This window comes from Microcaecilia unicolor, chromosome 3, assembly GCF_901765095.1.
Source record: "Microcaecilia unicolor chromosome 3, aMicUni1.1, whole genome shotgun sequence".
In the NCBI taxonomy this organism is placed as follows: domain Eukaryota; kingdom Metazoa; phylum Chordata; class Amphibia; order Gymnophiona; family Siphonopidae; genus Microcaecilia; species Microcaecilia unicolor.
In genome coordinates this window covers 96,136,188-96,160,385 of record NC_044033.1, presented here as the reverse complement: position 1 = coordinate 96,160,385, position 24,198 = coordinate 96,136,188, and positions in this window count along the sequence as shown.

Genomic DNA, 24,198 nt, shown 5'->3' with positions numbered 1-24,198 from the left:
AGTGAAGAAACATTTTCTCTGATTCGTTTTAAATTTACTACATTGTAGCTTCATCGCATGCCCCCTAGTCCTAGTATTTTTGGAAAGCGTGAACAGACGCTTCACATCTACCCATTCAACTCCACTCATTATTTTAGAGATCTCTATCATATCTCCCCTCAGCCACCTTTTCTCCAAGCTGAAGAGCCCTAGCTCCTTTAGGCTTTCCACATAGGGAAGTTGTCCCATCCCCTTTATCATTTTCGTCACCCTTCTCTGCACCTTTTCTAATTCCACTATATCTTTTTTGATATGCGGTGACCAGAATTGAAGACAATATTCGAAGTGTGGTTGCACCATGGAGCGATACAAAGGCATTATAACATCCTCATTTTTGTTTTCCATTCCTTTCCTAATAATACTTAACATTCTATTTGCTTTCTTAGCCGCAGCAGCACACTGAGCAGAAGGTTTCAACATATCATCAACAACAGAACATCACTCCATACCCATCCTGCAAAACCACCAAAGACTGATCAAACAGTCCACACTTCACCAAACTAATACTCAACACACTAAAGGAAAACCATGGACATCACCAACAAAATGGGAGGAAAGAACATAACAAACATATGTCACCCAGTAGGTTTTTGGTGGGTTTTGGAGGGCTCGCTGTTTCCTCCACAAATGTAACAGGTGGGGGGTGGGCCTGGGTCCGCCTGCCTGAAGTGCACTGCACCCACTAAAAGAGTTCCAGGGACCTGCATACTGCTGTCATGGACCTGAGTATGACATCTGAGGCTGGCAAAAAATATTTTTAAAGATATTTTTGACGGTGGGATGGGGGTTAGTGACCACTGGGGGAGTAATGGGAGATCATCCCCGATTCCCTCTGGTGGTCATCTGGTCATTTCGGGAACCTTTTTGTGCCTTGGTCTTGAAAAAAAACATGACCAGGTAAAGTCGTCCAAGTGCTTGTCAGGGACATCCTTTTTTTCCATTATGGGTCGAGGACATCCTAGTGTTAGGCACACCCAAGTCCCGCCTTTGCTACGCCTCCGATACGCCCCCTTGACCTTTGGCCGTCCCTGCGATGGCAAGCAGTTGGGGATGTCTAAAGTCGCCTTTAGATTATACCGAATTGGACGACCCTGGGAGAAGTACGTCCATCTTCCGATTTGTGTCGAAGGATGGGCGTCCTTCTCTTTCGAAAATGAGCCAAAAAGTCATAGGCTACATTCACTGAACATAGATACTCCACATAGATCAATTCTACTGCTTGATGATAATGATAATCTCAAAAACCACACTAGCAGTGAGATAGTGTCTATATTGGATAAGGGGAAAAGTCTCAACTAACTGTGGCAAAAACCTCAATCGTTAGTTGCACACAGAAAAAAGTCATCATAGACTAAAAAAAAAAACCCTTTCTTTGTCTATTTAGTCTCTTTTTTTATTTTTTGTTTTTTGAATCAAACGTCCTTATAAATCAAGTCCTCATGCATCAACGTCTTTCAAAGTTTTTTAGAATCAAAGAAGATGAATTTAAATGGACTTATCTTTAAATCATAGACTTCAGCTTGTATGATGATTCACGTGCAGTCCTAACAGTCCCATTTTGCATTGCTTCCTCAGGGAACCACACCGCAGAGCATCAAAATTTACGATTGCTGGAAACCAAACAAAACATATAGTTTTGATGCACAAGCAGCAAAGGGATATACTTAAATTATATCCAATAGACACAATGTCCTCGTTCTATCGCCTAAATGCTGGAGAACTCACTCTCTTTGACCCGCTTGCATCTGTGGGACAAAACAGTGCAGGCTTTAAACTTACATTCATCTAGTCTACGGCTGACACATAATTCATTATGGAAACTTACCGGCCTTTCAGAAGTCGTCTAAATCAGCTGACTCCGACGGCTGTCTAAACAGCTACAGGTGTCTTTAATAAGATCAATATGAAAATTAAGAAAAACTTCAAAAACTAACTGCAATGGTTAAAACAAGTTCAGAAAAAAGCAGCCCAGTACATCGTAGAATTAAGACCCTGAGGTTCCAATGTTTTTAATCAGTAAATCCATCGCTGTTCTACTTGTAATAACCTTTTGCTGCGGTCACCTCCGCGTATATGATCTTTTACACAATCGATGACCCAACATTTCAAAGAATCAAAACAATGGTGAAAATCTTTCAATGGGACACTAAAGGTGCTCCCAATCTTGATGATGAAATGCATGACTTAATTTCACTTAACCGTAGGCTCAGACGTCTGTCTGTTTTGCCTACGTATAGCTTGTTGCATGGACATTGTAGAACATATATCACATGATCAGATTTACATGTGGTTAAATGCCTGAGTTTGTAGGTCTTGCCATCCACTGGGTTAAAGAAACTATTACATTCAACCATATTTTTGCAAAACATACATGCTCCGCATATTTTGTGAGCCCCAATTTCCAGCAAAGATCTTTTGACTATGTCAGCAGGACATAAAATTTCTTTAATATCACGATCCCTAGTAAAAGCTATCTGTAAGTCAGAACTCTTAAACACCTCATGGGCTTGAATGATAAGAACTGGGATATCATTCAAACCCATTAAACCTATGAAGTAAAAGTGAACATTTAAGAAGATCATGAATATATTTCATTTAAAATAAAACTGATAAGGATGAGCATTCTATTGTTTGTAAAGTTAATTATAATGTACTTTCTTTTTTTGAAACTTTAAATTTTTATTGAAAATGTCGAAAATCATAACAAATCGCATCAAGAGAGATATACATCACAACAGTGCTTTAAAATAACAATACAGTGACTATCCCCTGATACTAAGATAGAGTTCTCCTATCCCTTACTAACCATCCAATTCCAGTTTTATAATCCCCATATACCTCGATTATAGTGTACTTTCATACCTCTATGTTCTTGAGTTCCAGGCCTTCTGACCTTCCTGACAAAAACCTTATTGTTATCCTTATTGGGGTTAGTCTGGCCACTCGGCACTGTTGGTATTCAAACATCTATCCATGGCATTTTTGTGGGGAATCCATCCCAGACCCCTGGCAGTCCAGCAAAACAAAGACTTTCTCCCCAAGGAAGCCTTCCCCGGGGGCAAGTGAATAGTCTGTGAGCCTCCATTTTTCCCCATCAACTCCTTAGACTAGGACAGAACTTCCCAAATTTGTATCCAATATGACATGACTCCTTTTTAATATTTAATATTTCACACAACCCCAAATGATGAAGGGAGAAAAATAGCAACTCTCCTTTCCCTTCCCCTCTCTCATCCACTTCTCTTACCTCAAACCTATCTAGCAGCAGTTAGCATAGACCCCTGTCTATCAGTGTGTATTCACAAACCCCAGTACTCTACATGGCTTTTCAACCTAATAAGACTTCAATGCAAGAGGAAGTGGGCAGGGACTCTGAATGTTTATTGGCACAGAAGCCCCAGGCTGACTGCCAATATTGAGCATATTGAGGATCCAGGACCATTTAAGCTAAGCAGACTATACATATTTACCCCCGGATTCTATATATAGTGTGCCTAGAGATTCGCACAATTCTATAACAATGCATGTAACAACAAGCTTAACAAGCTAATGAGCACTGATAACAGCACTTAACAAGCAATAACGAGCACTAATTGGGATGACTATAATTTACATGCACAACTCGCTAAGCATATTCTGTAACGCAGTGTGCTGAACTTCTAACTCATGCAGGCAAAAAGGGGCATGGTTATAGGCAGGGAAATGGGCATTTCGTGGGCGTTCTGAAATTTACTTGTATAGTTATAGAATATGGCCCAGTGTGCGTATATCTATGCACCAGGATTTATGCCACGTTTTCTTTAGTTGGTGTAAATGGATGCATGTAGCTTTAGGCGCTGAGATATCAACTAAACTTATTCTATAATCGGCGCCTAAATTTAGGCACCGATTATAGAATATGCTTATACGGCACTGATTTACGTGCCAATTTTTTAGCTGCCATATATATAGACTCTCCCCCTTAGTTTATTTGCGAGGTTGCAATGGGCAATGTTTAGAAGCCCATAGACAAAATAAGACCAAGTCTGTCTGTGCTGGTCCTTAAGAAAATCAATGAGCAGATAAAAAAACATTAATTCATCAATTGAAAGTGTTTGCACAATTTTTGTCAAAATTGGAATATATGGAAATTGCATTAGGTGATTTTATTGTTTTCCCATATACAAATGTTTTTCCCATTGGCTTATGATGACTATTGAGCATAAGTCATTGTGGAAGTCTACAGGGAGGGGCATGGGCATAGTTTGACTGTTTCATTTGGAGGGGGGGGGCAAAGGATGGGGCGGAGCATATTAGCATATTCATTTGCATACATATATATATATATATAAATATATATATACAAATGAATATGCTAATATGGAGGAAGGAAGGGAAAAAGAGCTGACTTTTTTTGGGAATAACCATAATGAATATGTATGAGATATCAAGCCAGCTCTTTCTCCCTCCCTTTCTTCCTTCTTTCCTCCTTACCTAGCACTCCCTCTTCCTCTCCAGTAGTATTTCCCCACCCCCTTTCCCATACCATGCCAGTGTTGACCTTAGAAATGCATAGGCTCTATATGTAGATCCTTCAAGAGGTAGTGTGTCATGTTTGTAAATTTCCAGGTACTGGACCCCTGAACCTAACTCTTGCACAGTAAAGTAAATTCTGACCTTTAATTTCCAAACTTCTCAACTTTCTGGCTATAGGTGAGCTACCTGATATTCTCTTTAATTTAATGCTTACTGCTTAATTAATTAATTTGCCCTGTGTAACCTTTTCTTTCTTTCTTTCTTTCTTTCTTTCTTTCTTTCTTTCTTTCTTTCTTTCTTTCTTTCTTTCTTTCTTTCTTTCTTTCTTTCTTTCTTTCTTTCTTTCTTTCTTTCTTTTCCTGCCAAGCTCTGATAGAGAGGAGAGGCTGTTTTAAACTGCATAGCACTCAATTGAGGCTCTAAAGTTGCATTTTACATTGCTGAAACTGCTATTATAAATATTGGGAATATTTAGATTTATATCACAAGAAGGAAAGTTTTATATTCTAGGGCAATTTTGAAAGTTAAATCAATTGAAAATTCTTTGATTAGACTGGTCCCCATCTAGAGAATTGCCTTGAGAACAACAGTAGTTAGCTGACACTTTGGGACTTATAATCCCACCCACCCCAGGGTTTTCCACTCATTTATAGACACACCAAACCTCATTACCTTACTCAATCATACAAAGGCAGTCTTGCAGACTGTTAACCCAACATAGTACACCTGTTCATACCCATTTCAACCAACCAGGATGACTTTTATTCTCTGCAATAATTGTGGTGCTTTAGTTTCAAGGCCAATCATCTGGAGACTTAAAGCTTGTCCTATCTGTCTTCAGCTATCTAGTTTACAATAAGAGCTCAGTAAAGTAATGCAAGAATTGGATACAATTAAAGCAGCTTCTAGGACTGCACAGAAAAATAGCTTCTCACCACTCCCTCAAAGAATAAAACCACATAAGAACAGATGGTTCACGTAGGCTCAGGCAGACTTCGTCATGTGACACAGAAGCATCCGCCCGCACAAGTGTTGCCACTAAAGAATTCTTTTGCTTCATTACAGCATTGTAATGCTCCTGAAAATAGAACTGAGGCAGAGGAAAAAGCAATAGAGTTGGAACAAAAAAACATGAAGGTACCCAAAGTGATAAGACACCCCCAAATCACTAATGCTGAAACACATACCAAGAAATATAGATGGAAAGCGATGGCCACAAATGCTCGTAGTCTAAGCAATAAAGTTCATGACCTGCAAGCCCTGATGTTGGAGGTAGACTTAGACGTTGTTGCAATCACAGAGACATGGCTCAACGGTTCCCACGAATGGGATACAAGCATACCAGGCTATAATCTATTTAGGAAGGATAGAGAGGATCATAAAGGTGGAGGAGTAGCTCTGTATGTGAGGAATGATATCATAGCAACTGAAATGACAGGGACCTGGGGAAAAGAAGAAGCGATATGGATCACCTTAAAAAGAGAGGATAGAACCTCGGTCCAAATGGGTGTTGTCTACAGACCCCCGACACAATTAGAGGAACTAGATAAAGATCTGACCGCAGATATTCAAAAATTAGGAAAGAAAAAAGAGGTTCTGTTGATGGGAGATTTCAATCTGCCGGATGTAGATTGGAAGGTTCCGTCTGCCAAATCGGAAAGAAGTAGAGAGATCGTGGATGCTTTCCAAAGTGCTCTGCTCAAACAGATGGTGACAGAACCCACGAGGGAGGGAGCGATGCTGGATCTGGTGCTCACAAATGGGGATAGTGTGTCAAATGTCCGAGTGGGTGCACACCTGGGAAGCAGTGACCATCAAACGGTTTGGTTTGATATAACGGCTGAAGTGGAGGGCGGCCACTCTAAACTCAAAGTCCTGGATTTCAAGCGTGCTGACTTTAGTAAAATGGGGGAATACCTGAGTAAGGAGATGATGGGCTGGGAGGACGTACATGAAGTGGAAGGGCAGTGGTCCAGGCTGAAAGAAGTAATAAATAGGGTCACAGACCTTTATGTAAGGAGAGTAAATAAAACCAAGAGAAAAAGGAAACCGATATGGTTCTCCAAGCAAGTGGCTGACAAAATAAAGGCTAAAGAGTTAGCGTTCCAGAAATATAGAAAATCTCAAGAAGAGGAACAAGGGGAGGAATACCGGATGAAACTGAAAGAAGCCAAGAGAGAGGTACGTCTGGCGAAGGCGCAAGCGGAAGAACAAATGGCTAGAAATGTAAGGAGGGGCGACAAAAATTTCTTCAGATATATTAGTGAAAGAAGAAGGACTAAAAAGGGAATTGTGAGACTAAAAGATACAGCGAACCGCTATGTAGATAATGATGAAGAAAAAGTCAATTTGCTAAATAGATACTTTTGTTCGTTTTTCACTGAAGAAAATCCTGGAGAAGGACCGCGAGGGACTGGCAAAAGTACACCTGAGAATGGAATGGATATAGCACTGTTCATGGAAGAGAGTGTGTATCAACAACTTGGAAAGCTAAAGGTGGACAAAGCCATGGGACCGGACGGGATCCACCCCAGAATATTGAGGGAGCTCAGAGAGGTTCTGGCGGGTCCTCTTAAAGATTTGTTTAATAAATCCTTGGAGACGGGAGAGGTTCCGAGGGACTGGAGAACGGCGGAGGTGGTCCCTCTTCACAAAAGTGGTGATAGGGAAGAAGCTGGAAACTACAGGCCGGTAAGCCTCACTTCGGTTATTGGAAAAGTAATGGAAGCCATGCTGAAGGAAAGGATAGTGAATTTCCTAGAAGCTAATAAGTTGCAAGATCCAAGACAACATGGTTTTACCAGAGGGAAATCGTGCCAAACGAATCTCATTGAATTCTTAGATTGGGTTACTGGAGAACTGAATCATCGACGTGCTATAGACGTAATCTACTTAGATTTTAGCAAAGCTTTTGACACGGTTCCCCACAGGAGGCTCTTAAATAAACTAGATGGGCTGAAGATAGGTCCCGAAGTGGTGAACTGGATTAGGAACTGGTTGATGGACTGACGACAGAGGGTGGTGGTAAATGGAATTCGCTCGGAGGAGGGAAAGGTGAGTAGTGGAGTGCCACAGGGATAGGTGCTGGGGCCGATTCTGTTCAATATATTTGTGAGTGACATTGCCGAAGGGTTAGAAGGTAAAGTTTGCCTATTTGCGGATGATACTAAGATTTGCAACAGAGTGGACACCTGGGAGGGAGTGGAAAGCATGAAAAGGGATCTGAGGAAGCTAGAAAAATGGTCTAAGGTTTGGCAATTAAAATTCAATGCGAAGAAATGCAAAGTGATGCATTTAGGGAGTAGAAACCCACGAGAGCCTTATGTGTTAGGCGGGGAGAGTCTGATAGGTACTGAGGGGGAGAGGGATCTTGGGGTGATATTATCAGAGGATCTGAAGGTGACGAAACAGTGTGACAAGGCAGTGGCCGTAGCGAGAAGGTTGCTAGGCTGTATAGAGAGAGGTGTGATCAGCAGAAGAAAGGAAGTGTTGATGCCCCTGTACAAGTCGTTGGTGAGGCCCCACCTGGAGTATTGTGTTCAGTTTTGGAGGCCGTACCTCGCGAAGGATGTTAAAAAAATGGAAGCGGTGCAAAGAAAAGCTACGAGAATGGTATGGGATTTGTGTTCCAAGACATATGAGCAGAGACTTGCTGACCTGAACATGTATACCCTGGAGGAAAGGAGGAACAGGGGTGATATGATACAGACGTTCAAATACTTGAAAGGTATTAATCCGCAAAAAAATCTTTTCCGGAGATGGGAAGGCGGTAGAACGAGAGGACATGAAATGAGATTGAAGGGGGGCAGACTCAAAAAAGATGTCAGGAAGTATTTTTTCACGGAGAGGGTGGTGGATGCTTGGAATGCCCTCCCGCGGGAGGTGGTGGAGATGAAAACGGTAACGGAATTCAAACATGCGTGGGATGTGCATAAAGGAATCCTGTGCAGTAGGAATGGATCCTCAGAAGCTTAGCCGAAATTGGGTGGCAGAGCAAGTGGAGGAAGAGAGGTTGGTAGTTGGGAGGCGAGGGTAGTGGAGGGAAGACTTATACGGTCTGCCAGAGCCGGAGATGGGAGGCGGGACTGGTGCTTGGGAGGTGGGAAATACTGCTGGGCAGACTTGTACGGTCTGTGCCCTGAAAAAGGCAGGTACAAATCAAGGTAAGGTATACACATATGAGTTTATCTTGTTGGGCAGACTGGATGGACCGTGCAGGTCTTTTTCTGCCGTCATCTACTATGTTACTATGATTTAGGCTCTATACCCTTTCTGATGTTTTGGTGCCACTTCAGTAAGGCCAACACACAATCTATCCACTGCAAAACGCTATACACAAACTTGTGCAAAAACACACTCATATCCTTCATAAACCATAACAACACTAATTCCAAAGACAGGACGAGCTATAACCTTATGTGTGAAAAGGCAGAACTGTAATTACAACAGGCTCTAAAACACCAATACACTACCTCGTGAAAAAAAAAGCAAAACAAAAAGGCCTGCATATACTACACACTAGCAGAATACTGCACCTTGATCACACATGAAAAACACATGACACAACAGACATGACACAAGGAACTAGAAATAAAAAAATATGAAGGCAAAATACTGAACTGGAAAGTTAACTCAAAAAGTCAGACACAGCATGCAGCAATACCAGAAAAATTGAAACTTACATGCAAAATATCACAGATGCACATTTCCAAAAGCTGACATATTCCAATTAATAAATTCTGAATAAAATACTTTTTTCTACCTTTGTTGTCTGATCATTTAGCTTTTCTATTCGCTTTGGCCCCAGTGTTTTCTGTTTTATGCAGTGTCTTCTTTCCATTTGATATTTTTTCTCTCACCATGTCCACCATCCTCCTGTGTCTTTATGCGTCCTGTCTACCATCTGTAGCCCTGTCCCTATCCTTCCTCGAGTTTCAGTATCCGCCCTCAACGTGTTCCAAACCAGCCCTTAAACTCAGCAGTTTTCCCTCTATCCATATCCAGCATTTCTCCTCACTCCCCTCCATCCATGTGCATCTACTTCCTCTGTCTTCCCTCCCCTCCATCCATGTCCAGCATTTCTCTTCTCTTCCCTGCCCTCCACTCCATCCATGTCCAGCATTTCTCCTCTCTTCCCTCCCCTCCATCCATGTGCATCTCCTTCCTAACTTCTCTCCCCTCCATCCATCTGTCCAGCAACTCTCCATTCTCCCCTGCCCTCTCCTCCATCCACCCATATCCAGCAAATGTCCTCTATCCCCTGCCCCCTCCATTCATCCATCCATGTTCAGCAATTCTCCTCTCTCCCCTGCCCTCCCCTCCATCCATCCATGTCCAGCAACTCTCCATTCTCCCCTGCCCTCTCCTCCATCCATCCATATCCAGCACATTTCCTCTCTCCCATTTCCCCTCCAGCAATTCTCTTCCTTCCCCTGTCCTGCGCTCCATGTCCAGCAACTCTCCATTCTCCCCTGCCTTCTCCTCCATCCATCTCCAGCAAATGTCCTCTCTACCCTTTCCCCTCTATCAATCCCTGTTGTCCAGCAATTCTCCTCTCTCCCCTGCCCATCCTGTTCCTTTCCATCCCCTTCCCCATTCTATCCAGCGACTCCCCCAAGACAGACCAACAATAAAGAACGACAACATGGACGCAGCAGCTCACAGGTTTGCTGTGTTTTGAGTGAACGGCGACGGCTGCGCGGGGGAGTGGAAACAAAGGTTTACCAAATGGCTTCCTTCCTTACAGTGGGCTAGATAGGAGCCAACACTTCCACTTCAGCGGCGAACAGGTGGGCGAGCGAGCGGGGGTTGTAAAAGCAGCAAGCAGGCACGCTTGTCTCCGTCCGCTTCCCTGTCCTCTTAGCGTCCTGCCCGCCTGAAAGGAAATGACATCAGAGGAAGGCGGGACGCAGAGAAGGCAGGGAAGTGGACGGAGATGAGTGTGCCTGCTTGCTGCTTTTACTACTGGCGCCCCGCCCACCAGTTCATCGAAACGACTTCGGGTAAGTCGTCATCGTCGTTTGGGGGGACAATGCCCCCCTCACCCCCCTGTCTACGCCCATGCAGAGGGGATGTAGTCATGTTTCTGTGAAACCCATCCAGTGATGATGTGACTCCATTTGGGGTCTCAATCAACAGTATGAATCCACTGGACTAGGAACTCACTTCCCATACCAGTTTCTCCAGCTTTCTATTCAGGTTTCACCATTTCAAGTCTATATGTAATATTAGTCCGCCTGATTCCAAAGATAAACCACCTTATCCCCAGTCTGTATATTCAAATATCAGTCCACCTTCAACTCAAGCATTGATTCCAATGGTATAGCCAGGATTGATGTTGACACCACCAAGGTTAACATAGTTGAACAAAAGCTAGAATAGATGTTGACACCAGCTTCAGTTCTCCTGTCTTTGTGCTACCACTGACTGGACAATCCTGACTCCAAAGTGGAGGGGTCATGGCTCTTCCATGTTCACCTGTAATCATACCGTTGACTGACTCCCATGATAATTCATCCTTAAACTCTGGCACTGAGTCCAACAGTAGTCTGGGCTGTAGCTGTGTCTATTTCTGTTTCTAACCAGCAATCCAAGGCTGTTCCTCCAATGTTTTGATTTCCAATCCACTTCCCTCAATCACAGACCCTTGTGGCTGTCCTCCTTCCAGCGATGTGCTTCTCAGAGCTACACCCTGGCCTTGAACAGGCTTCCCCTGTCCTGGTTCTGACTCCCAGACTGGGTTTGCCTTACCCACCCAGACTTTCAAACTCCTTCTCAGTTGCCATTTTTATGGCAGCAACTGCTCCTTATTCCAGTCTCAGTTTATTCTGCCTTTCCAGGATCCCTGTCTCCTCCAAGGGTCCTGGTGGGGGTGCAGGTAACCAATGACCCTGAATTCCCCACTTTTAACCCTTTTATCAACTCTGACTCCTCCCCATCTATCAATCATTACACAGCGCTATTCATCTAGAAGTTATTTCCAGAACCCACCTCCTTGGGCTAGATCCCTACTCCTCTTACACCTCCCGTCCTCTCTCCAGTAAACTCACAACAGTTCCTATAGATTCCAACTTTAGTAATATCCATTTTAATGGGGTATTACGTTACTATTCAAATAAGTAAGTTTTTAGAGTTTTCCTAAAAGAAAAGTATGATGGTAAACGTTTAATTTCCATAGGTAACATACTCCAAAGCCTAGCCCATTGGAATGGGAAGGAGTGTTCAAAAACAGACTAAGCATAAGTTTTTAAGAGTGGGATAGTAACAAAGGCTACATCCAGAAGAAGGTATCATAAGTAATTCGTCAGACCTTCTGAATTCAAACCATAAATTGATTTAAAAATTAGACAAACCATTTTAAACCTAATATGCTGCTGGACCGACAGCCAGTGAAGGTCTCTCATAGGAGATAAAGTGCTTTCAAAATGTCCTCTTCCAAAAGCAACCTGGCAGCCATATTCTGCAATAGTTGTAACCATTTTTATATAATCTAATGAGATTTTTTGTTTTAATTTTTATTTATTTATGTATTTGTGCCCCATATTTTCCAACCTTGTGGAAAGTTCAATGTGGCTTACAATTAACTTAGGTAGACAAGTATCTAATTGTGAGGGTCAGTGTAAGCCTGGTTCAGTTATGTCTGTGATCATATTCTGTGGTGAATTCTTTCTTCCACAACTGGACTATTGTATCACCTGAACTAAAGTCTTAAAGTTACTTTGTTGTGATGAGAATCTAATAGCACACAATTGCCTAAGTCTGATTAGGAGAAAATTTGGCACATAAATGCATGTGCATATCAGTGGCATAGCTATGGGGGGCCATGGGGGCCTGGCCCCTCAAATTGACTCTGGGGCCCCCGGTTTGACTGGTGGGGGTCCGTGACTCCAACCCCCACCAGCTGAAGCATTTATCTGTCCCATCCTGGTCTCGCATTTGCCTCCTCTCCTGTTTCCAGTAGAGCCTGAAGTGGCAGAGGAGGGGCGGCGGCTAGGGGAGGTGGCCTAAAATGTGCCCCCCCCCCACACTCTTTAGGGTCTGGACCCCCCTCCCACCAAGGTCTGGCTATGCCCCTGGTACACATATGCATATGTATCAATAAACCAAAGTAGACATGATAAAAGTCCAAAACACTCAAAAGGTTCAGATGGAATCTTTATTGCAGAAGTCCCAACGTGGCCATATTTCACTAAATTGGCTGCATCAGGGGTGATTTAATATACTGGTAAAAACACATCAAATAATAAAAACATTTAAGAAATAAAAATACACGAGAATTAAAAACATATCAACATATAAATAAAGGTGACCATATACAAAAACTGCAATTAAAAAATTTCAATGATGAGACAATTGAAAAACAGCATTTAAAAAACCCAGAAATTAAAAAAAAAAGCAATTAAAAAAACAGAAGTAAAAAAAAAAAAAGCCTTAAAATATATATATGTAAAACAGGTTCTTTACTCATAACTTATGAGTGTGCAGGTCCTGGCTACAGGAATACTTCCTACTTCACCTTCTGGGAGACCTCCCTCCTCCAAGGCAACACAGAGCATGAGGTTGTGGATAAGTGTCCCAATGCACCAGAGAGCATTGTTTACGGGGCCAGTGGTAAATAATTGCAACCCCCTAACCATTAAACCCTCCAAAGCAAGAGCCCACCCTTCTATCAAACCCCTACACCCCATCTGCTGAAAGGCATTATTAACTCCTGGGGAGTTTCCTTGGTTTGTAGGGGAAGGAGAAGTAGTAATCCATTATTTATTTATTTATTTGTTACATTTGTACCCCACATTTTCCCACATATTTGCAGGCTCAATGTGGCTTACATAGTACCATAATGGCGTTTGCCAAGTCGGTTGATAACAAATACAAGGTTATATTGTGGTCGCAAGAGGTAGGTGTGTATCAGGCAACATGAAGGTCGAAGGGAGTGATGATTGTATATTGTCCAGTACCATCATTGGTTATGCTGTGTTGCTGGGTGTGGGGATTTATGGTGGATCGTTGGGGTAGGCCTTTTTGAAGAGGTTGGTTTTTATTGATTTCCTGAAGTTTAGATGGTCTTGGATTGTTTTCACAGCTTTTGGGAATCCATTCCATAGTTGTGCACTTATGTATGAGAAGCAGGATGCGTAGGTTGTTTTGTATTTAAGTTCTTTGCAATTTGGGTAATGTAGGTTTAGGTATGATCGTGATGATCTGGTTCTGTTTCTGGTTGGTAGATCTATGAGATCTATCATGTATCCTGGGACTATGCCGTAGATAATTTTGTGGACCAAAGTGCAGATTTTGAAGATGATCTTTTCTTTGATTGGGAGCCAGTGCAGCTTTTCTTGGAGGGGTTTAGCACTTTCAAAACATGTTTTACCAAATATCAGCCTGGCTGCTGTGTTTTGGGCGGTCTGGAGTTTTTTTGTGAGTTGTTCTTTGCATCCCGCGTACATTCCATTGCAGTAATCTGCATGGCTTAGGACCATTGATTGTATTAGGTTTCGAAAAAATTTCTCTTGGGAAGAAAGGTTTTAATCGTTTAAGTTTCCACATTGAATAGAACATTTTCTTTATTATGGAGTTTACTTGGCTCTCAAGGGTAAGATTATGGTCGATAGTGACTCCAAGTATTTTTAGGCTGTCTGAGATATGGAGGGTGTGTCCTAGAGTGTTTATGGTTGTGGGTTTGTACTTGTTATGTTGAGATGAGAGGGTGAGGCAGTGTGTTTTTTCAGTGTTCAGTTTCAGTTGTAATGAATTTGCTCAAGAGTCCATGATGTTCAAGCTGTCATTGATTTTATTGGTTATTTCTGTTAAGTCATGTCTGAAGGGAATGTAGATTGCAACGTCATCTGCATAGATGAACAGGTTGAGGCCTCGATTGGATAGGGACTTTGCCAGTGGGATCATCATTATATTGAAGAGTATTAGTGATAATGGTGATCCTTGATGTACTCCGCAGGCTGCTTTCCATGGTGGTGATATGTTTGAGTTTGATTTTACTTGGTATGTTCTGGTGGTTAGAAAGCCCTTGATCCAGTTAAGTACATTTTCATCAATCCCAAAGGAGTCTTAGTAGTATATTGTGGTTTACCATGTCGAATGCGCTCGACATGTCGAATTGGAGGAGGAGTGTGCTTTTACCTGTGGCTATTTCCTGCTTGAATTTCGCCAGGAGAGTGACTAGGACAATTTCAGTGCTATGATGGGGGTGGAATCCCGATTGTGAATCATGTAGTATTGAGAACTTGTCCAAGTATTCTGTGAGCTGTTTGGTCACCAAGCTTTCCATCAATTTGACTACTAGTGGGATAGACGCAACTGGGCGGTAATTGGTGAGATCATTTGCAGTTTGTGATATGTGCGCACTTCAGTCACTCTGTCCTTCTTTGTCTTAACTCTAGTTTCCATGCAGATCTCCTTCTATTCCCTGTAGTGACTTTACTCTGGAGCCAGCAAAGAATTGTTGGCATATAAGAGAGGTGGGGGTACAATGGCAAGGGGAGTTCTTGTACCCTTTAAGAATCCTTTTCAGAGGATCAGACCAAATATTTGTGGCCTGATACTCCAGGAAGCAAGAATAACACAACCTGTGAAGCAGATTGCAAGTTGCATTATTCATGTACCACAGGAGTCATTAACTTCTCCTACTGAAATACCACAGTTTAATGACTTCCATAGTAAACTAAGGTGTGATAAAACACCAATTTATACCTCACCTTAGTACCTACCCCTTTTAATGTAGACCAACATTAATGTTAACATTGATTGATTTGTATGTGGTTTCATCAATGTGTCATAATAGTTTTCAAAGACTTTTCATTTAATTTTTGTTTAGTTGGTGGTGTTTTTTATTTTGCTACATTTCAATTAGCTTGTTATCGTTCCTATTTCAGAGTCCGGCTGCACTGGGTGCATTTTTTTAAGCCGCTGGTAGGCTTCGAGGACATGGGCGGAAAAATCATGCTGGCGAAGTCAAAATTTGTGATGATGACGATGGGCACCAAAACAAGGGAGAAAAACTCGTGCGGGCGGCCGAAAAGGCCGTGCTCGATGACGAAAGGAAGCTTAACATTTCTAAAGCGCTACTAGGGTCACACAGCGCAGTACAATTTTTAAACAATATTTTTAACAAGGAAGGACAGTCCCTGCTCAAAGGATCTTACAATCTAAAGTTAGGCCATAAGGGTTGTATAGGCTTAAAGGGCTGGGTAGGAAAAAGATGAAGCATGGCTGGGGGTATTTTCAACATGTTTAGAATGCCAGAAAAATTGGTGGGTAGGGGAAGGCAGTAGGGAAACAAAAGAAACATGAGCAAAACTGTATTTATTTTGTTTCATTTCCGAAACAAAACTGGAAATGACATTTCCTATTTTATTTTCCAACAAAAGCACATCTCTGACATGCAATGCATTGCCATCTGTGTGGATCTTGCAAATGTTTGCATTTATTATTATTATTTTTATTTTGTGATTCATTTTTGAGCATCTCAGTTGCTCCAATAATTAAATCACCACTCTAGCTAGATATGGTTGTAATGTGCATACACACACACACACACACACACACACACACACACACCAAACATACTTACATTAAACACAAGCAGGCATTCACTTTAAGCTTCTGCAGAAAACCACCTAATACAAATTAGCTCTCAGCACCTTCAGGTGTGAATCTCTCTTGTCAATAACTACCAAACTCCTTGAGATAGAACCACATGTTCATGAATTTTCTTCCTCCCCTGCTCAATTGCTAGCTCTGCTCTCCCTGGTGGGTTTATTCTGGGATGATTTACAGTGGGAAAGGTGACATTAAATAAGTCATTGAGCATGCAAAGATGCTGCACTCAAAGATGCATACGCTTGACTTTGTTAAAAGATGAATGCTGCCAACTTCACTGTGCTCATAAAGAACTGGCCTTCATTTCTTCACCCTGAGACTTTGAGGGGAAGAGAAATGCTTGACACCAAGAGAAGGGGAAAAGAAATGTATGCATGCCATGATTTCACTTGCAGCCTGAACAACTGACGATGCCTCCTCTAATTTGTCTCTGCTATTGCTTTTCACAATTTACTTGTTGCAAAAAGAACATGAATAAAAATAAATAAATAAAGTGTACCATGGTCTTATTTATCCTTCTTTGGACATTTCTTTAGTTAGGCAGATGGTCAATTAAGAGCACTAAACAATGACACTGTTTTTTCTGTAAACATTTTTTTTTCTAATAGTCTAACAAATGAGAATCTGTCCTGCCATTCTGCTGAATACCATCTTGACTGTCTAATTACAAAGAACTGTGTCTTAATTGTTACAATTACAGCTGTAACAATGATGCTGGTCCTTGAACAATGCAGTTGGAAGCAAAGTGCTTATCTGAATATTCAAAAGAAAACACTTAAATCCCCTACCAGAGCTGGAGACTTGAGGTTAAACAATAAAACCAAAAAAGGTTGAAAACATTGTTTTAGCATCCCAGATGCACATTTTTCGCCTTTGAATCACTTTAAGAGCAGAATGCAAGAAAGGTGTTGTGCTTAGGTTTAGATAATCAATAAGGTTGGAGTTATTAAGCTTAGCAGTGTAATAATACTAATTTAGCAATTTTATCTACACTTCCTGGAACTGTATTGTCGGATCGAGGCATTGTTGTATGTTTTGAATTGAACAAGAGCTTGCCTTTAACTAAATGAGTTAGAAAATGCCTGCAGTATTCTCTGCTTGGAAATCAAGTGAAGGTATTTTAAAATTCCTAGAATTATAGGAAAACAATTTGGTGTTTAATATATACAAATATGTTAAGTGTAAAAAGGATAGCCAGCTAGCAAGATGTATTGGCAGAATATATGGAGAAACATTTACATGCTAACATAAATGTTTTTCCATTAAGCAATCTGATACTATTAATCTGGAGCAAAGAATGATTTTAGCAGATACTGGAAGGGTTTGCAGGTTTGTGGAAACCAAACTTGCTTTAATTCAAACTTGCTGTCAATAAAAACAACTCAAGGTGTTACTTCATAAAAATCATTCAGTGTTCCCCAGACTGTTCTTACAGAACTGAGAAGTGTTTCTCACCATATTTTAAACATCACAGAAGATAACAGATAAACATGAAGCCTCGGCATCACCAAATCAACATATGCACATTAACAAAGTCTGAAATTAACTTCCTACTGTTTATTTGGTAATGCACTGTATTTTTTCCAAGAATTGGAAAGTCTAGCTGCCACAAGGACAGCCTTAAAATAAATAGTAATTTGTGGACGATTATTCCTTTGTCTTCATTTATATGTGTTTTAACTGTATACCGCCTAGATCACTGTGTTACAGTGAATAGGTCATTTATAAATCCTTATAAATAAAAATAAATGAATGAACCAACACCCAGCGAGAGAGAATTGTTTTCCTGATAAGTTCCTGTTGGGCATTTTTTTTAAGATCTCAATGGACACACACACATACCTTCATCATTATGTGAAATGTAAACAGAATAGACTTGGTTATTAGGCAAAATGTGACTGCACCTGCACAAGCTCCATAGTGATGGTGTTTCCTTTCTGAATTTCAGTCAGCCACTGTCACTAGCCTTGACAATAAAAGCAGATAATATATTCAGAACATTACTGCATTTCCATTCTCATTTCACAGCATATTCTATTATTTACGCTTTCTCTTTTGTAGTATGGCATGTAGTAATTTACCTCTAGTTGCAGAATTTTTCTCAACTTAAATTCTTACCCTCATTTTATTTACTCTTAATAGGGGAAAAAAAACAGTCATTAAAGGGTTCTATTCACTCAAACTCAGCAAAGAAAAATTAGCACTGGAAAGGTATTCACCAAATTCCACTAACAGAAATAATTTAATCATATGTTTAGGAGAGAAAAAAAACACTGCTCAGAGGCTCAACATATCTCAGAAATCTCAGGAAAAAAATCCTTTACCTGTGTTTTCAGGGTAGTTTCATTACAACTCGCATAATATATTATCTGCTTCATTACAGTGAACATGACCCTCATTATACCTTTTTGGAAATGGAGAGATGCTCTCCTAAAATCTTCAACATCTGGAAATAGAGGAGGTGTGCTGAACATGCATTCTGAGTAATGTCAAGCTGAACAACACTTCAGTCACAACGTTGAAATATGTTTACATTGCTCAACTCCATAGGAATCAATGGGGCTCGAAGAAAAGAGAAAGAGAATAGATCTCATTTTTAAAAAATAAATGTTGACAAATTTTCCTATTTTGTAAAATAAATTGTTATAGATCTGCAGATATTAAAATAGGCTGATATATCATCATTAGCATTTTGCATTGACTTCACTCATTTCTGAGCAACACTACAAATCACAAAGGACCATAATAGAGATAGAGGCCATGATCACACACCTTACAATGTCATGATGAGTTGGATAAATGGTTGTGATCTTATTAGATAGCTAGACATGAACTCTAACAGGATGGTGAGAACTAACCTATCTCTAAGTCTCACCCCTCCCCAAACTTCCATCCTTGCACTCACAGAGTTACTACTAGTAATTGCCATTCTGCAGACCCCATAGGACATGGAACCCACCATAGATAAAAGCCCACATTTCTAATGTACTGTGGAATCATTTGACAGCCACCATATACTCCATGGGAATCTGGATGACCATCAGCTAAAGGTTCTGCCATACTAGGTATTGATCAGGCTTGAACCACTGGACCTATTTCTTACTAAGCCATGAAGAATTATAAATTATCCCATCCTAAGGGATATACTTGCTTATCCCCCATCCTTCCTCTTGAGATTGTGACCTACTACTAAACTGAGGTTAAATCTTTTTCTATCTCATCACATATTCTAACATCATATCTAGTATTGGTACTCCCTATGGTATGTTTGAATTCAAGTTGGATTTTAGATGTGAAGGGGCTTTTTCGATATGATGTCTAAATCCAATTTTGCACGTTTTGCTGAAAATGTCCAAAAATCAAGTGACAAACAGAGATATTTTCAAGCCAGAAATATGTCCATCTTTTTGTTTTGAAAATGTCCATTTCCTAAATGTTTTGTGCTCAATGCATTTTAATTGTGTGACCATTTTCAAGGAAAAAAAAAGTCAGGAAAAAAACACAAAAAAACATGCCAATGGGATGTTTGGGGGGGCCCAGCAAGCTTACTGGCCACGCAGACATTCCAGCAGAGAAATGGGCCACCCTAGGGGCACTGCAGTGGACTTCACATAAAAGGTCCCAGGTACACATCTCATCATTACCCACTTATATTGTATGGGGAGCCCTCCAAAACCTACCAAAAACCTACTGTACACCACTATAATAGTTCTTATATCTGCAGGTATCAACTAAATGTGGCTACAGTAGGGTTTTGGTGGGTTTTAGAGAGCTCACATTTTCCACCACAAGTCTAACAGTTAGAGTGGGATATGGGCCTTAGTCCTCTGCTCTACAGTGCAGTGCACTAGACTACTACAGGAACCTACATTAGACTACTATAGGAAACTTCTTGCTGCTGGACTGGCCATAACATCTTAAGCTGTCATAGAGGCTGGTATGTACTATTTCATTCACATATTTGGGGGGTAGGAGGGGGTCAGTGACCACTGGGGATGTAAGGGGGGGTCATGCCTTAATCTTTCCAGTGGTCATCTGGTCATTTATGGCACATTTTTGTGTCTTAGTCATATTGAAATATGTCTAGCTCAACCTTCTAACTTTTAGTCCTGGATGTTTTTTACTTTGTTCCATTATGGCAAAAAAATATTCATGTGTTGGAAACGGCCAAATCCTGCCCCAACATGCACCCAACATGCCCTCTTGTGATTTGGACATATTGCAGATGAACTGCATAGAAAAAACATCTTTTAAAATGGGTTTTGAAAATAGCAATATAGAGGTCTTGGGACAAAAAAAAAGTCTATCTGCCGTTTTGTGCCACATTTTGGAGTTCTTTATGTATGTATGTATGTATGCATTTATTTATTTATTTTTAATTTGAAAATAAGCCCATTAATTTGTTTCCAAATTAGAGCTTAATGCAAATTACAAATCCAGATAATGTTGGTAAATTTTCACCCAAGAGGGACTGTAATCTAGATTTGTACCTGAGGAAATGGGGTGAACTGACTTGCCCAAGGTTACAGTGAGTATCAATGAAAAAAACAGAATTTGACTTCTTTGGTTCTTAGCCTACTGTTCTTACCATTAGGCTATTCCTACATTAGACTCTATGTTTGGCAATCAGATCATCACTATTATATCCAGCACCATTTTGTGGCCCAGATATGCAGAAGCAGTTATCCAGGTTGCCGGTGCTGCTACCTGGGTAAGTGCCACTGACCAGGGCAATACTCAGATTGTCTGTGGCATTATCCATATAATGCCACTTAAAATCCATGCAGACTACCTCAGTGCTATCAATAGAGCACTGAGAAGGTGTAGGGGTGGTAGCTGGGTGGAGCTGGAAATTACCTGGAGACCAGCAATCACTATCCTAAGAAGCTATCCTGAGTTATCCAGATGATAATAGTAATGACTCAGAATATCACCATAAACTGGGCGAGTCCAAGCCTGCCCATTCTATCTGGATATGCTGCACTAGAGAATGCCCAGATATTGGTGATTAATATCTGGATACAATCTGACCATCATGGCAGATGGTGCTTAAGACAACTATTGAGTACCATGGCTGAATATCAGGGCTGTATATTTTCTGGGTATTTTAGGAACTTAAAAATTACCCAGTTAAGCTGTCAGAATATTCCCTATATGATGTCAATAATATTTCCACTAGTTGATGGAATGTAGTAGGAGTATGAGGGAAAACAAAGAGGAGTACCCTATGTTGAAATAGATCTTTAGAGCAACAGAATATCACCACTTATTTTGATAAATCTTTCAATGGCTTTTTCAATAATCATGTTGTAAGATCTAATGAGGCAAGGTGCTGGACCTTTCCTAATTTTTCTCTCCAATGATCAATCCTTGGTATAGGATATGCATCAAACCATTATACCTCATTTATTTTTGTAAGTAATAACTAGAAATGTGAAGCCAAAAAAAAAAAAAATCATTTTGTTTAGTTTCCTGTACTATTTTCAGGTATTTTCATTGTGTTTTGTTTTGAAAAAAAAATTGTTTCATAGCAGTTCTGCTAATTAAAAGGTGGCTGCAGTGGCACACATCTTCCTGATAGAAGTAGATTTAAAAATAGGATGAAGACTTAGTCTATGCTCAGGCTTTTTTTTAGGAAAAAAAACTTAGGAATCCTTTTACAAAGGTGTGCTAGCATTTTTAGCATGCATTATAACTAAGCACAGATTAAATGTTAGAGTCACCCATATATTTCTATAGGTGTCTCTAGCATTTAGCATGTGCTGATTAGCACACACTAAAACTGCTAGCACACTTTTGTAAAACGACCCCTTAGCTATGCCTTACTGAGATTTATGATTAAGTGGTCGATTACTAAAGCAAGGCAGATTTTACAACTACCGTGCTTTGAAACAATAAATTAACATGTGATAAATGCAAATTTAACATGGCAATTATTTGGGGGCATGCGTAGAATATCCTTTCCAAGTACTACATTAAAATGTCCATTAATGTGTGATACTCTTGCCACAATTAGCTCTGATGCACTTATTGCCTCTTATTGTCAGTGTACAAAATATGTAACATACTAACCATAGGAGAGAGATCGATTATAACTATATTTCGTGGGACTTTGGTAGTTTCTTTATACTACATTAACACCGGAGGTGCCTCACAGATGTGAACTATTTTCTCCATAGTTGAAGCTAAGTACTTCTTCACTTTTTGTAGTTTTGATTTTTCCTCGTATGGTGTCCCTCTGATATAGTTTCTTTTTCGCTTTTTGACTATTACTCTTCCGATAATATATACTAAATGTTTATTTAGTTTAACACACATTATTTGTGCATATTGAGAATTTCAAATTGATTTGTTACCATACCAGTCTCTGTTTTTTACTGCAGATTGAATTAAGTTGTGTCACTCTGCAGGTTTTTCAGAGGTGGTGGTTGGCTCGTAATGAAAGCCGTTACAGGTGTGTCCACTGAGTTGGTACCCTGGGCTTGTGAGGCCTTTATTTATAATCTTCTTAAAAGTAACTTTCTACATATGCACGGGTAATAATTCCTATTTAGAGCATTTTTGTACACGTTTCTTAATTTATTGCTCTAAGCAGATTTGTTAATTTTTGACATACTAACCACACCCATTCTCTGTCCCTTATCACAGAATGCCCTTAGTGTGCAAATTAATATGCTTTAACCTCTAAATAATGCCAACCAGTTTACTGCATTTGTATTGTAGTAGTTAATATGTGCTAACTTGTGTGTTGAGGGACCCTTTTACTAAGCTGCGGCAAAAAGTGGCCTGTGGCTTTGTGAGCTTGTCTTTTGGGCGCACACCAGGCCAGTTTTTACTGCGTCCTGGAAAGAGAGCCTTTTTAAAGGGTCTGGAAAATGGACGTGCATGTCCATTTTTGGCCTGAGACCTTACTGCCACCCATTGATTTAGCAGTAAGGTCTCATGCACTACCTGGGTCATAGGCATGCAGAGCATGCCCACTGCTATTTACCGCACTTTAATAAGGGATCCATAAGTTAATTGTTCAGAATTTGTTTTTTAGGATTTAAGAGATTATTCTATTGATGTTTTAAATTGGTTTGGGGGACCTTGCATTTGGTTCCTGATGTCTTAGAATTAGCTGCGTTCTTTGGTTTCAGAAATCCTTGTGTTCAGCAATCATTGTTTTCAGCAATCCTTGTCTATTCTTCATATATATATATATATATATATATATATATATATATATATATATATAACAAATTCTAACAGTAACTGACGATTGGCCGCAGGATTGAATGATCCAACGAGTCTATGTAAACACATACAATTGCAAAGAAATGTAAGGCCCATTGTTACTGAGAATCAAGAAATACACCCAGAATAGTTACAGAACCTTTCAATAATAAACCTTGTTTGCCCATTAATGAAACAAATGGAGGATGAAGTGATCTTCCAGAAATCCAAATGGCCTCAGACTTTTCTAAATGAAGATCTCCTTTTACAAAGTAGATTAACGATTACCATGACCTGAATAGGAAGAAGACCATGGGAACTGAATGAGCTTCTTTGCATTCAGTGTGCCACTGATCGATCATGCTGTTTTGTAAAAGGAGCCCCAAGTTTTAAATTATGAAACCACAACCATGCTCCTACAACTGATAGACAATTATCAAGTCTGCTTGATGGTACTGCTTCAACATTATCCCAATAATATAATAATGACACATCTTCTGCTTACTTATAGATGTTCAAACCAAAATTTTACACTATAGAAGGAAAAGGGAATAAAATAATTGAATAAAGTGTGATCTAAGATGTATTCTTACAGGATCCCACAAGTTAGGTTTTTCTTCATTGAAAATTCTGGTCCAAAAGAAACTGGGCAGGTGGCACTTTAGCACTCTCCTTTCAGTCCAAACCATACACAGTATATATTCACACTTGGCCAGTTATCCGATAAAAAGTGGAACTTATTGAGGCCACAACATTCTACAGTTTTTATCTATAAATACATTCACAGTAGGAAACAATTTCCAATCAAGCATA